Source organism: Streptopelia decaocto (assembly GCF_964273445.1).
Source record: "Streptopelia decaocto genome assembly, chromosome: 1".
NCBI classification, from domain to species: Eukaryota; Metazoa; Chordata; class Aves; order Columbiformes; family Columbidae; genus Streptopelia; species Streptopelia decaocto.
Window position 1 is genome coordinate 85,597,168 of NC_138663.1, and position 13,663 is coordinate 85,610,830.

A 13,663-nucleotide genomic window follows, 5' to 3' on the forward strand; every position below is an offset into this window, starting at 1 on the left:
CCCAGGGACTACAAAACATGGGAGGAAGCTGATTGTGCCTGCCTTTTTCACCACTTCTATTTCTGTCCTAGGGTTGACTTCTGTAGCCCTCTGCAAGGGGCAGTCTTCACCAATTTATAAAATAAAAAATAATTTTAAGAAAAAGTGTTTCCTACCAGCTTGGGTTTAGCACAGAGGTGGCGTTGGTGGTCCTAAGAAATAACCTCCTCAGTGCTGATGGTGTGATCCACCTGAGCTTTGTACTGCTTTTCCTGCCTGTGGGTTTGAGCAGGGCGGTGGTTGGGGATCGGAGAGTCTGACAGACAGCTCTTCCCCATGCAGAGTTCCTGTTAGCAGCTGAGTGCTTTGGAGGGTAGCTGTCCTGCTTTATGTTTCAAATTGCCAGGGTTGCCTGTGAGACGTCAGACACTGCACTGCAACAAAGCCTGAGAGGAACAGAAAAGGCTCTGAGACCTACTGGCGAAGATGCTGGTGCTCCCCACCAAATGAACATTTTGAGATGCTGACAGCACAGTGACCCTACCAATAACACAGGATCTTCATAGCACTGTCTCTGTGTTTGGATGCCAGGGAAAATGTCCAGAACGGCCTTTTGTTTTGGCTCTTTGGACTCATGCCAGAGCGATGGATGCTTTTGGAATCTGAGACAGGGCTCTGCCTGTGTCTGAACCCGCAGCTACTTGGAGCTTACAGCTTCCCAGTCTCCTGTAGTTCATGAGTGCCCATTGATACTCCTTGTCCTGCGACAAACCTGAACCAAATCCATCTCAAGTTCCTTCCCCAAATAGCTTAGGGAGTGATTCACAGGCTATAATCTTGAAGATAAAACCTGAACAACCATAAAAGGGGGCAAACTACAGAGAAATTCCACTTGGTTGTACAAGCAACTACTGCAAAGTAAAATGGAATCTTTGTTAAGGTGCAATGTCCTTGTTTTGGCTGGCAGCTGGAGTTTATCTGGCTGTTGACAAAACAAGTGTTTTAAAGAAGGTACATTTGAAGACCAACTTTAACATCTGACATTGTTCCCATGTGCAGCTCTGGGGGTTTTCTTAATGTTGTTCTTGTTTCTACTTCAAGTAGACGATGTCTGTCAGCAAACATAGCTGGTGTTGTAAAGAAACATGTCTAGGAATCCACACCTAGTAGGGCTCAGTCATTCACAGCCTGTCCTACTTTATCCTCCATGGCATCACAGTTTTTGAAGAGGATGGGTAAAGGAGAAGAATTGCAGCCTTTGACAGATTTTGGATGGACCCCATTCAGCTCTGGCATCCCAGTCACCTGTCCCATCAGCAGTTCTGGTGAAACCCCTTACAGTGTGGGCAGTAAGACAGCATAGAGGGAAAGTATGCTAATTATAAGGGGAAGTGGGCAGAGCATGTAGGAATTAGGAAGAGGACAGACCTTGGGAGCACCTTACCTCTTTTTACATGAAGCACTATCTGGTCTGCTAAATCCCTCCCCGCCACGTCCCCACTAAAAAAAAAAAAAAAAAAAAAAAAAAAAAGTAGGTATAGGATTTGTTAACCAAAGATTTTAACACAGATGAGTCTTCATTCATTTGGTTCAGTTTCTGTCACATTACCAAGGAGTCCGGAAAGGGCACAGATGAAGATGTGGGGACCAGGAGGTCTCAGGATGTCATTCATGAGCTGGTGAAGGAGGCAGATCTTTTTTAGGACTAACTTGTTTGTGATTTTTCATGTGGAGAATGGCAGCTCAGAAGCTGTTGTAGAATCCTCTCCATCTTACTTCTTTTCCCTTCTCTCCTTTAGCACCTCATGGTAGCAGTGCTGCCAGTCTCAGCATTACTGAATCATGACTTGAGAATGACAAAATGCAGGAACCTGTGCGTTTCCTTATGCCCCTATAACAGGATAGACACCGGTGCTTGCTTGGCCAACTCCTTGCCCACCCTTCTGCGTCAAATCTCTTTGCCTGGTTGTTTAAGTGCTCTTCCTGCTCTTTGGCTCCTTAATGAGTCTATCATAGCTTGTTCTTTCCCATCTCTAGGTCTGGTGTTGTTAGACCCTTCTCAGCACTTTTAGCTCCTCTTCTCTCCTCATTTCACTGGCTCTTTACTCCTGCTTTCTCCACAGCTCCCAAGACTAGCTTGCTTGTTCATCTTGTCCTAGTCTTCCCTCTCTCAAGGCCCTGCTTCTACTACAGCTATGTCTTGACTTTTTTTTAATCCCATGTACTCTGATTTTCAACCTAGTCATGTTGTTCAGCCAGCCAAGGTTCTTTTCTCCCTTTTCTACCCCTTTTTTTTTCCAATAACTCCTTGTGTCTTAACCCCCACATCAGTTCTAGTATCATTAGGCTCTTTGACTTCATCTGTTCTCCATGTTTCACTTCTCCAAGGGCCTTGCTGCCCTCCTTGCACCCACCTGACCCTCTTGGACCCAGACCAGTCTCAGCAGCAACCAGGTGCTTGCTCTGGCAGCTCTGGCAGGACAGTGGACACAGAAGATGGGTGGCTTTCCCCTGCAGCTCTACAACATGCACATACGGTCATCCCACATTTGTGAGATAGCGGTCAGTAAAGGAAGAACTTTGAAGAACTGCACAGTGAAAGTCTAAAGTGTTCCTACAGAGCCTGTGTGAACCAGATTTTAAAAAAATTTTTTTGGAAGGCTTATCTTTTACCAAAATTTCACATGGATTTTTCTGGGCATAATGAGCAGTGTAGCTCTGATGCAAGGACAGCTCTCCTTTGTAGGCTTCAGCTTCCCCCTCTGAAGCAGCTGGGCTGGAGTAGTTCATAGTAAAGATCTGTTCTTTTTAATATACACTTTAACAGTCTAAACCAAAATGTTTTTCTCTGAGTAGATTAAGCATTCAGGTTGAAGCCATATTTAGAAAGAAAACAAAATTAGAAAAAAAAATCAGATGTTGGCAGACGGCCAGAATGGAAAATTTCAACTCCAATTGTAAAAGTTATAAGTAACTGAATAGTTTACAGTAGGAATGCCCAGACAGTCTAATTCCAGCTCAGCTGGTAACTTTCTCCTTGCAAAAATCTGCAGCTTGAACTTGCCACTCTGGTATCAGTCACATCTCTGTTCCTAGCACTTCAGAATAAGGCAGGAATACAGCACTTGCTTTGCTGTAGACCATGCCTTGTCAGAAGCTTTGTCTGAATTGCAAGGCAGATGGAGAAATGAGGCCTGATAGCTGGAAACAGCTAGTTCACACACAAAGCCTGCAACATTTCTTTGGAAAGAGGGATGGGCAAACCTGAAACCTGCAGGTTTTCATAATATAGTTGGTCTGTTAGCAGTGTCACCAGTATAAATCAATCCATTTAAACCAGTCCTATTACACCCCTAGAAATGGCTAATGTGGACATGTTCGAGCCTCACCTAAGATGGAACATTTCGAAGTAGCATGATTAAATTTGGTGACTTCTTAAAGGATGAGGCACCTGTTCACTTAGTGCAATCAAACTGAGAGCCTGCAGGCTGGCATGGCTTGCTGCCCAGGACGCCAGTGCCCCTCCTGTGCCTGCTTGCAGTGGGCAGGCGCTGTGCAGCAGCCATGGCCCCTGCAGAAACATGGCTCCTGCTCCCTGGAGCAGCAGCCCCGGCCGTAGCAGGTGCCCTATTTCTCTGTGAATAGTGCAATAGGGAGGAGGATGGGAGGCAAGGAGGGAGGGTGTGCAGGGGAGAGGAGGAAATGGCTGCTGGCAGGGCAGGAAGGCTCTGAAAAGTGGCGTGCACAGCCACCAAGGTTGGACCATCTTAGCTCACACCTCCTCTTGCAGCTGTCATGCCGTGAAGTACTGGACTTCACGCTGGAGCAGGTAACAAGCATGTACATCTTCTGCTCTGCCACCAGAGCCGAGAGAGGAGCAAATTCTACTGCAGTAGGTCAGTAGTGGACACCCAGGGGACAGGAACACCCAAACTGCGATGAATTTCTGCCACATGTGTGTCCAAACCACAGAGCTATGCAATTATAGCCAGACTTGGAGCAGTTTAAGTTCCTCCTCTGCATTAGGCATTCTCAATGTTTTACTAAACTGATGTAACATTGATCTAAACAGGTCACATGCAGATGGTATAGTATGGACCATCCATTGCAAACTACATTGCTGTGTTAGCTCAGCCTAACATGACCTCGCTTGGCCCTCCAGTTATTCCCTATGAAAAAGAAGCAACAGCTATCTTGCCGAGGATGCAGACCAGAGAACTTCCTAGTGGATGCCTTAGTGCATAGAAACATGAACACCAGCAAGCGGGAAGGATTGTGAAAAGGATTCAGTGCTTCTAGGCTCCAAGTCCGGAGCTCTTTCTCCAGGACCATGGAGTGCTGCACGCATTCACTTGCTTGCCTGTTTCTAACCGATGCCAGAAGATCATCTGCAAACACCATGTATGACCGGCAGAAGAGAACATGTGGCACTTTGCAGGCTGCATCCTCCACTGGCTTGTGCTACCCTGCAAACTCTTTCCCGGTTAACAGATCTACCACAGGGGGACACCCTGTAAAACATGGAGTTTGCAAAGGGGGCTCCTGCACCCACCGCCAGAAAGCCACCACAAAAAGGGACCACACCTTGCCAGTGCTGCCAGTAACGGGTGCCAGGGCTGCTAGCGGGCGTGCAGCTGTGGGCATGCTCCTGGCAGACCACTTCTCCGGTTTCACCGGGATGAGGGCTGATGGAGAGCCTTTCTCCTGGAGCAGCAGCAATAGGTTTCTTGCTGGGAAAACAGAATTCTTCCCGCCTTTCCTCACAGCAGTGTCTCAACTTGCTGCTTCTGCTCTAAAATCTCAACCCCATGCTTGTTCTGCGGGGATCTGACCGAATGGACGTGGACGTTTTTGCAGCATCCCACCCCACTTAGCAGCAAGGAAACACCTTGTTACCTTAGAATCATGGAATGGTTTGGATTGGAAGGGACTTTAAAGATGATTTAGTCCCTATTACTGTTTCCCAGCTCACCTAGATACTTTCAATCCACAAAGTTTGAAGCCTCCATTCATGGTGGAGGAAGTTACAGTTTTTGGTTCCTTTCTGCCTACAAACCTACATCTTGTTATTTCAGCTTTTGGGCTTTATATTTTGTACTCTTCCCTTAGATACTGGGATACTTTTGCTGGCATTAACAAGAATGTTGCAAGTGCTGAGCCATGCTTGTAAGGATGGGTCACAAATATGCCCAGTAAAACCACTGAGCAGCTCAGAAATACTACCATGAGCTCCTAATAAACATTAAAGACAACAGGGACACAAAAGCAGCTATGGGGCTGAAAGCAAAACCCAAAGATTATGGTAAAAACGATGTCCAGAGTAAAATATGCTCATGTGAGCAGAGGACAAGATGAGAAGATAGCTACCGCAGCAGACACTTGCTAACATGGATGAGAGTGGAGTGCAAGGCTTTCTGTGAGCCGACCGAAACACGACACACAGGGGCCGTGGGTGAGGAGCCTTCTGGATGGCAGCACAGCATCCAGCAAACTAGGTCAGAGCTGGGCGACCATGAACACCGTGCCAGCACAGCCCCAGAGCCCAGGGTAGCAGGGCCTCCACCCAGCCCGGCTGTGGGCACACGACCACCTTGCTGTACCATGGCACTCGCTCTGGTTTCGTGCTTCTCTGCTGACTCGAGGGTGGTGAGCAGACAGCGGGCAGTGCCCAGGCTGGGGCAGCACAGGCCATGGGCTGGGTAGGTGGGTTGGCACAGGTGGGGGACACCCCGGTGAGGCTCTGGGAAGGTGCGGAGCTGGGGCAGACAGCCCTGGAGAGCCAGGGCAGCAGTGGGCCCAGGCACACACGGGCAGGGCCAGCAGGAGAGGGTGAAGCCAGCCCAGATGTGGGTGGCCAGGCTGGGGTGAGGCAGCCGGTGGTGGCGGCAGGCGGAGCGGGGAGCAGGAAGGGGCGCAATGAGGGTGCGGGGAGCCCGGGCGGGCGGCAGCCGAGCCCCACGGGGCCGCCAGGGTCCGGCCCACGGGGTCAGGCCTCAGCCGCCGCTATTATGGGATGGCAGGCCCGGGGGGAGGGGAGCGGGCGGGGGGGGAGAGCAAGCGGCGGGTATTATGGGATGGCGAGGCCTCCTGCGACGGGGGCGGGAGAGCCGTGGCTATTATGGGATGGCGAGGCCTCCCGCGGCCGGAGGGGGGCAGGTGGGTGGCGGGGAGTATTATGGGATGGCGGGCCCTCTGCCGCTGGGGGAGTATTATGGGATGAGGATGCCCCATAAGGCGGAGGAAGCGGGGGGGGCAGGCGGCTATTATGGGATGGCAGGGCCGGCGTGAGGGGGGACGAGAGAAGTATTATAGGATGGCACCGTTCCCCGTGCGTGTGCCCAGGGCTATTATGGGATGCCGCTGTACCTTCGGCCGGCTGCCTCCCTGGGAAATATTATGGGATGCAGCGGGCAGGGGGAGCACGGAGTTATTATGGGATGGCGGTGCAGCCCGGGGCGGGGTGGGTGGAGGCTGCGGCCCCAGCCCGAGTCCCGGCGGTGCCCGCTGGGACCCCTCAGCGGTGCTGCCCCGCTGCCCCCTGTCCCACCGCCCGCCCGAGGGCCTCCTGCCACTGACCCCGTCCCGCCCGCCCCGGTGCCCCTCAGCTCCCTCCCCCCCCCCCCGATTCTCTCAGCAGTCATAACCAATAAAGCCGGCAGGGTATTATGGGATGGCTGCTCCACGGAGTGGGGATGGGGGTGGGGTGGGGGGTGGTTGCTATGGAGCATTTCCCGTGGGTGGCTATTATGGGATGGACTCGCCTTTGTCAACTATTATGGGATGCGGCCGGCTCGGCAGGGCGGGGCGGGGCTGCCCAGGAGCGCCGCTCGGGGCCCGGGCCCCGCCGCGCCTCGGGGGAGGGAAGCCGGGCACGGGCGCGGAGGGAGGATGCGGGTGCAGGGGCGCATCAGGTACAGAGGCAAAAACGCGGCGGGGGCCATGGCTGCCAGCCTCGCGTGGGTTTTACAGGAATCCTTGGCGGGGTCCCCAGCATGGTGAGGCTCCTGCCTTCAGGAGCCTGCAGGCTTCTGCTCGCTCCCGGAGCAAGTTCTGTTGCCTTCCTAGTCGAGGAACGGAAAAAATAATAAAAAAACCAACAACAACAAAAAACACACACACACAAAAAAAACCAAAACCGAACCAAACCAACCAAACAAAAACCCCAAAAACCCAGCCCTTCAAACTGAGGCTCCAGAGCATCCCAATGACTTGCACTTCCAGTGACCCCCCAAGTTAGAAAGGCGCTTAAACATTGGTCCTAAACATACCTTCTTTAAGAAAAAGCTTGCCACTTAAGTCCAAGTGTTACGAAGCTTGGAGCTGGCAACTTCGAGAAACGCGCAGTGCACGGTACAAGGCAATACATGTCCCTGACTAGTTAATCTCAGAGCGGAACCTGACGTGGTCAATGGTTTCTGCACTGAGGGTGCAGCCCCCAAGTTACCTGCCTGACTATTGCCTCATGCAGGACAGGTCTCTTTAGGTTGGAGAAGAGGAGAGTGAGGGGTGACCTTATTAATGTTTATAAAAATATAAAGGGATGGCTGCTCCACGGAGTGGGGATGGGGGTGGGGTGGGGGGTGGTTGCTATGGAGCATTTCCCGTGGGTGGCTATTATCCACGAGGATGGAGCCAGGCTCTTCTCGGTGGCAAACAATGATAGGACAAGGGGTAATGGGATCAAGCTGGAACACAAGAGGTTCCACTTAAATTTGAGAAGAAACTTCTTCTCAGTAAGGGTGACAGAGCACTGGAACAGGCTGCCCAGGGAAGTTGTGGAGTCTCCTTCTCTGGAGACATTCAAAACCCACCTGGACATGTTCCTGTGCGACCTCACCTAGGTGTTCCTGCTCCAGCAGGGGGATTGGACTAGATGATCTTTTGAGGTCCCTTCCAATCCCAAACATACTGTGATACTGTGATACTGTGAAGAGAAAACCCCCTCCAGACACTGATGGCCCTGGCAGCTTTGCAAACCTCTGGCCACTTTTGAGCTGAAGGTGGCTTAGTAGGTATCACCATTGAGATTTGGGTCTCATATGTCCTTCTCAAGCAAACCCAAGTCCATCAGCTCTGCTGAACAGCAGTGGGGTTCATACCCAGTCAAATGGAGTACACAGCTTCTAGGCTTGCTTGTACTGCTCCCTGTACCACAGTTGTTGCCAGGTGCAGCGCTGAAAATGCCTCTCCCGGGTCCAGCTGGAGGTAGGAGGTGAAGGAGAACTCTGTCCCAGCCTGCTTTTTCAGTATTTCTTCTAACTGAACTCAAGAGACGCATTTCAGTGTTAGTGATTTTTGCCAGCACACACCAACTTTAACACTGGATGCAAAAATAGGGATCGCAGAATTGCAATAGAGGCAGCTCGAACCAATAGGCCATTATTGCAGTGCTTTTGAGACCACACTTGCTGCTTCTCTGACTGAACCTAAGTGTTTGCTTCATGAAGAAGACATCAGGGCATCTAAGTCATTTTAGGGAAATGGGAACCTAAAAATGGTAACTAATCCTTAACTTTTGGGTATCTCTTCCAGCTTTCTTTATTCATTAGAAACAAAATTATATGTTAAAAGCCTGGTAATGTTGCAAGGTCAATTTTTTACAACTGCAAAATAAATGTTGTTTCTTACATCTTACTAAATGCCTCCATCTTCAGAAAAAAAAAAAAAAAAGAAAGTGAAGATAAACATGGAAAATGTCTGATGTCTTTCAAAGTTCTGAGTAACTGAAAACAGATTTGTGATGGAAAATATCAAGTAACCTTAGCTATAGGTGTCTGTGATGTTTTTAAAGTGAGCAAACCAGCAAAGCATAGAGAGATAGAGATCAGATTTACAGAGGGCTGAGCGATCCCCAGTCTTCTCTATTAATCTCTCTCGTCCTGCCTTCGTTCCCTGCTGCTAGCCCTGCCTCATGCACCCTGCACAACTGGCTGACGTGGTGTAGCTCTGGCTGCACAGCCGCGCCATTCACCCTGCCCCCTCCTTCTCCTGGCAAAACAGGAGACGAAGCTCATGATGAGTGCAGAGCGAAGTCTGAACTGCTGCTCTTCTAACGGGAAGTAGATGCAGAGTCATGCTGGCACATGGGCACTCCTCACCTAGGTGGCTGCTAGAGAGGCTGGATCCTCCATTGACACTAGCATGTTGTTCTCAGAATAGCACACATTGTCTGTTCAGTAGTTCTTGGTCTTAATGTGGTTTGTATACTCCCAAATTCTCTGTGTGCAAGTCTCTCTCCACCTCCTTCCAGTGGCATTTGTTTGCATCTTCTTGGACATGACAGGAGGAGCTCAATGAGGAGACTATTTCTTGTGTCATTTACTTCTATGTCTGACACCAAAGCAAAGATACTTCCATTGTGCTAAACAAATAAGTTTATGGATCTCTGTGAAAAACAAACAAACTAACTAACTAAAATAGAATGGGGGTGGGGGCACGATGAAGAAAGCAACAATGAAAATGGATCATTTAGATTTCCTTAGTTTGCCATGGAGACTCTGCAGAAATCTCCAAGTGGAGAAGAGTATCTCGGGCAGAAGAGAGAGCTTTGCAGTGTTGGAGAAGACTTGCAGAATTCAGGACAATCGCTTTGGCCAGTGTTGGGGACACAGGTTTCTCACAAGATAGTTTAAAATGGGCTGTGAGGGGGTGTGAAGAGACAAAGAGTCTGGGATAATAACTGAATATTGAGTGAAAGTTTGAACCATTTTGTTACTAATTTCAAAGTAAAAGTTACTTATCTGAGAGTTTGATACCCCTCCCCTCTCAAAATGATCTAGAGCAAAATTATCTGCCTTACCAAAGAAGAAGGCAAGACTTCTCAGAAATCCTGAGATCTTCAAGGTTACTTGGCAGAAACATGCATCAATATGGTCAGGAGAGCCTACAGGGCTGCTGAACAGAAAACACAAGAGGTGAGTCCATTCATGTTAGCTACAAATGGTCACAACTAGGTTAAAAGACGAGGTGAAATGTACTAGGTTAAAAGAAGAGGTGAAATATATCTGCAGCCTTTGAGGAACACCATCACGTTTATGGATGTTTTACACAGATACTGAAAGATATTTTTCATGTTACTAGTTGTGCGTAACCTGACAAAACAGATATTACAGTCAGGCTAAAGAAATCCTCAGTCAGAGGAACAGCAAAAATGAAGAAGAGTAGAACAGAAGTATGTCTATATCCCAGAACTCAAATGAAGCAATAACGTGGAAGCATCGCATCATCCAGCACCTAATCCCATTAACTCCTCTGCTTTGTTATTAGGCACGGAGTCCAATACAAAAAATAACCTGAGAGTCCCTAAGCTGATCTCTAAGATCCCGTTGTCTACAGCAGCAGCAAGCCATGCTTATAGTCTGTTATCTGTGTCCTACACACAAACAGTTCACACTAGCCTGGAAGGTCGCGGTTCCAAAATGCTCTGGAGTCCCTTCCCCCCACCACCCCTGCCTCCCACACTGGGCAGCACTGAAATACCCAGACGGGAGGTTTCTGGCCTCCATCAATGCAGGAGTGAAAACACCGAACTAGTACCAAGGTGAAACAATGTCACACTTTGCTCTTCTTGTTACCTTGGAGAACTCTCCGTGGAAAGTGAAACCCAGAAAGGGCCCTGGGCCTGATAAAAGCCTGGGCAGGGGAGGGAGAAGGGTGGAGCAGGACTCTCTCCTGGGTCCCCAGGCTGGGACCTGAGCCCTGAGTGACCCAGACCACACACAATACTACAGAAATAATTTAGAGGCTGCACCAGGATGTTGCTGTGGTGGTATGGAGCCCACTTCACCCTCAGAAGCAGACATGGGCAGAGGTGTGTGGAGGGTCCTCTGATTAGTTTGGGTTTCCCCAGCACGGCTGCAGCACTGAAGCAAGGAGATGTTGCGGGTGTTTTCCCCAGTGTGCTGTGGGGTTGTTAGGGGCATTGACAACTATCAGCAGGTGAGGAAGATAGTATTACACGGATCTTGCTGTAATTGTTTCCCAGCCAAGTGCTATAAATTCAGAAGATATAGTTAAACCAGGTAAGTAATTAAACCAGGTAAGTTAGGGCAACTTCCAGGTTTAAAGTAGCCAAACAACTTGAAATATATCTCATAGTGCTATCAAATGGAAACATTTAGAAGTTGCATTTTTTTTTTAAATCCATTTAATCTACTTGGTCCTTACAAACAATAAAACTACCTTAATCATAATAATTTATATCCTGCATGGACTTTTTTAGACTGAAAATCAGGGTTTCTGCTGACTGAGAAACTTCAAGTTACAAAGAAAAAGGAGTTGGAGGTGAGGTGGGGAACCTTGGGGGCTTTCATGATAAATACGTGTTCAGGTGTCATACAGAGAAAGATTTCAGGGAAGCGGTGGCTTGTTGGGAAACTTGGCTCTTTAGTGACTGAGATTCTGGTGTATATGTTGCCAAACCGGTAGCAAACAGCCTTCTCCAGATCATAACCCTGCCGGCAAGAGCATTGGGGAACACCTGTAGAGACAGCCCAATAACTAACTCCTTTTGCAGGGTCTTCGCTTGTGTCATACCTCTCACCCCACAGCCAAACCATCGGGAGAAAGAGGTACACGCAGAGTCTGGTGGTTGCTGGGTGGGGCCAGGCTGCTCAGCACAGGAATTTGGCATGTCTCTCTGCCTGCCAGCGCACAGAAGAAGGCATGAAAAGTCCTGCGGGGGTCTGCGTGAGTTTGGTGGTGGCATTATCCACCATACGTTTTTGTAGTGCTGGATATTCTGTTATGCTTGATCCATGCAGAGGATGGATAGCATCTCTGGAATAGTAGTGTGGCTCTTTCCTACTGCTTTTCCTCTGTGGAGCTGAGATAAATGATAGCAGCAGCACCATTCAGGTATACGGACAGGGGTAGCACATGTGTGTGTACCACAGCTGGCTGGAGGGTTAGTGGGATTAATGTATGTGCAAGAAGGTGAATAACGCACCGGTGGTTTGGGACGTACTGTCTAGTCTTTGCTGGCAAGGTGGGAAGTACATGTGCAGGAGGAGCAGCTCATGCTGTGAAATGCCTGCACACATGTTGTTGCGGGACCATGCTGGAGCACACAGCAGTGATGAGCCCACAGGCGAGATGGCAGAACTTGACCACATCTCCGCAAAGAGGTGCTGGTGCAAAGAGGTGGGTGGTTGGGAGCTGCACAGGCAGGGAGGGAGAGTTCGCTGGTAGTCTGAGATGCTCCAGTGTGCGGTACAGGTGATGGGGTGGTGTTACGAAATACCTGTGTGCCCGGTGTACGTGTGGACTTTTCTGGCGTGGTTTGGCAGCCAAAGCACAGATTGTGTTACAGGATCGGTGACGGTCTGTTGCGGTCTATAGCAGTAAATCCTTCACTCATGTTGTGGGATGTCTGTGTTGCACTGTGGTGGGATGGAGCGTGCATGGGCACCACCAGGCACGGGACAGCGGAGGCATTTTTTTGAGGAGAACGGTGGCGGTTATTGACAACCACATGTTTACTGAGAGAGGTGGACAGGGCTGTGCATCTTTGTTGAGATGAGCAATGAAGATGCTAAGTGGGGGATAGGTGGCACTATGGGATGTGATTTTGCTTAATGGGAAATTAATGATACAGTCGCATGTGCATAATTGGGGTGTATTTATACCTATGGACTGTTCAAGTCTGTATAAAGCGATGATGAGTTTCCCGGTGGAGGGCCGCAGCAAGGACCAGCATGCGGTGCTAGGTATGGGGGGAGAGAAAGGAATGGAGTACATGGAGATGCCGTGTTATCCCTGGGGTACAGGTAGTTCTGCAGGTACCAGCAGTCAGGAGAGGAGGAGGCCTCGCATTGCGGGCCCGCCCGTGTGGCAGGGAGGCAACGGAAGTCACCGCGGGCTCCCCACACACACGCTGGTGGTGGCTGCACTGCGGGGTGTCACGGGCTGGGGGTGGGCAGCCTTGGAGGGGCCCTGTGGGCACAGCGTGCGGGATGGGGTGTTGTGGGCCTCAGCCCTGTGCATGCATGAAGGCAAAAATGTGCCACAGGGGCCATACACACCCCTCGGGGCACGGGATGGGGAAGGGGAGCGAGCAGGGCGCTCAGCCCCAGGATCGCGGGCCGACGGCGGGAGCCCGGCGCCTCCAGCCAGAGGAGGGTGGTGCCCGCTGCGGGCCGCCTGGGCCCTGTGTCAGCGGGCAGCGCGCAGGGGCCGGGCGATGCCAGAGCGCTCCGGGCTGCGTGGCTGGCCCCGTGCCCCTGGACCTTGACGGCGGCGGGCAGGGCCCCGGGGCAGCGGGCAGGTGGGGCGGACGGGGCGGGGCGGGAGCCAGGGTGGGCTGTGGGGGGCGGTGGCGGCGCGGCCGAGCCCCGCGGGGCGGGCGGCCGTGGGTATTATGGGATGCCTGGCTGGACGGTGGCTCCCGGCGACTATTATGGGATGCCTGCCTGGGCGGCGGGTGGGGGGGGAGGAGGGGGGTGACTATTATGGGATGCGCGCCCGCGGTGTGACTATTATGGGATGTTCTGGGGGTTACTACAGTGTGCCCCCCCCCGCCTCCCCTTCCCTTCCCCACTCGAGGGACGTGTCTATTATGGGATGTCGGGCCGCGCTGCCCGGTGCGGGGTCCCGAGCGAGGGGCGGGGGGGGGAAATGAGGGAGTATTATGGGATGCCGGAAAGAAGGGGTGCGAGCCTGGGGAGTATTATGGGATGTTTCTCGG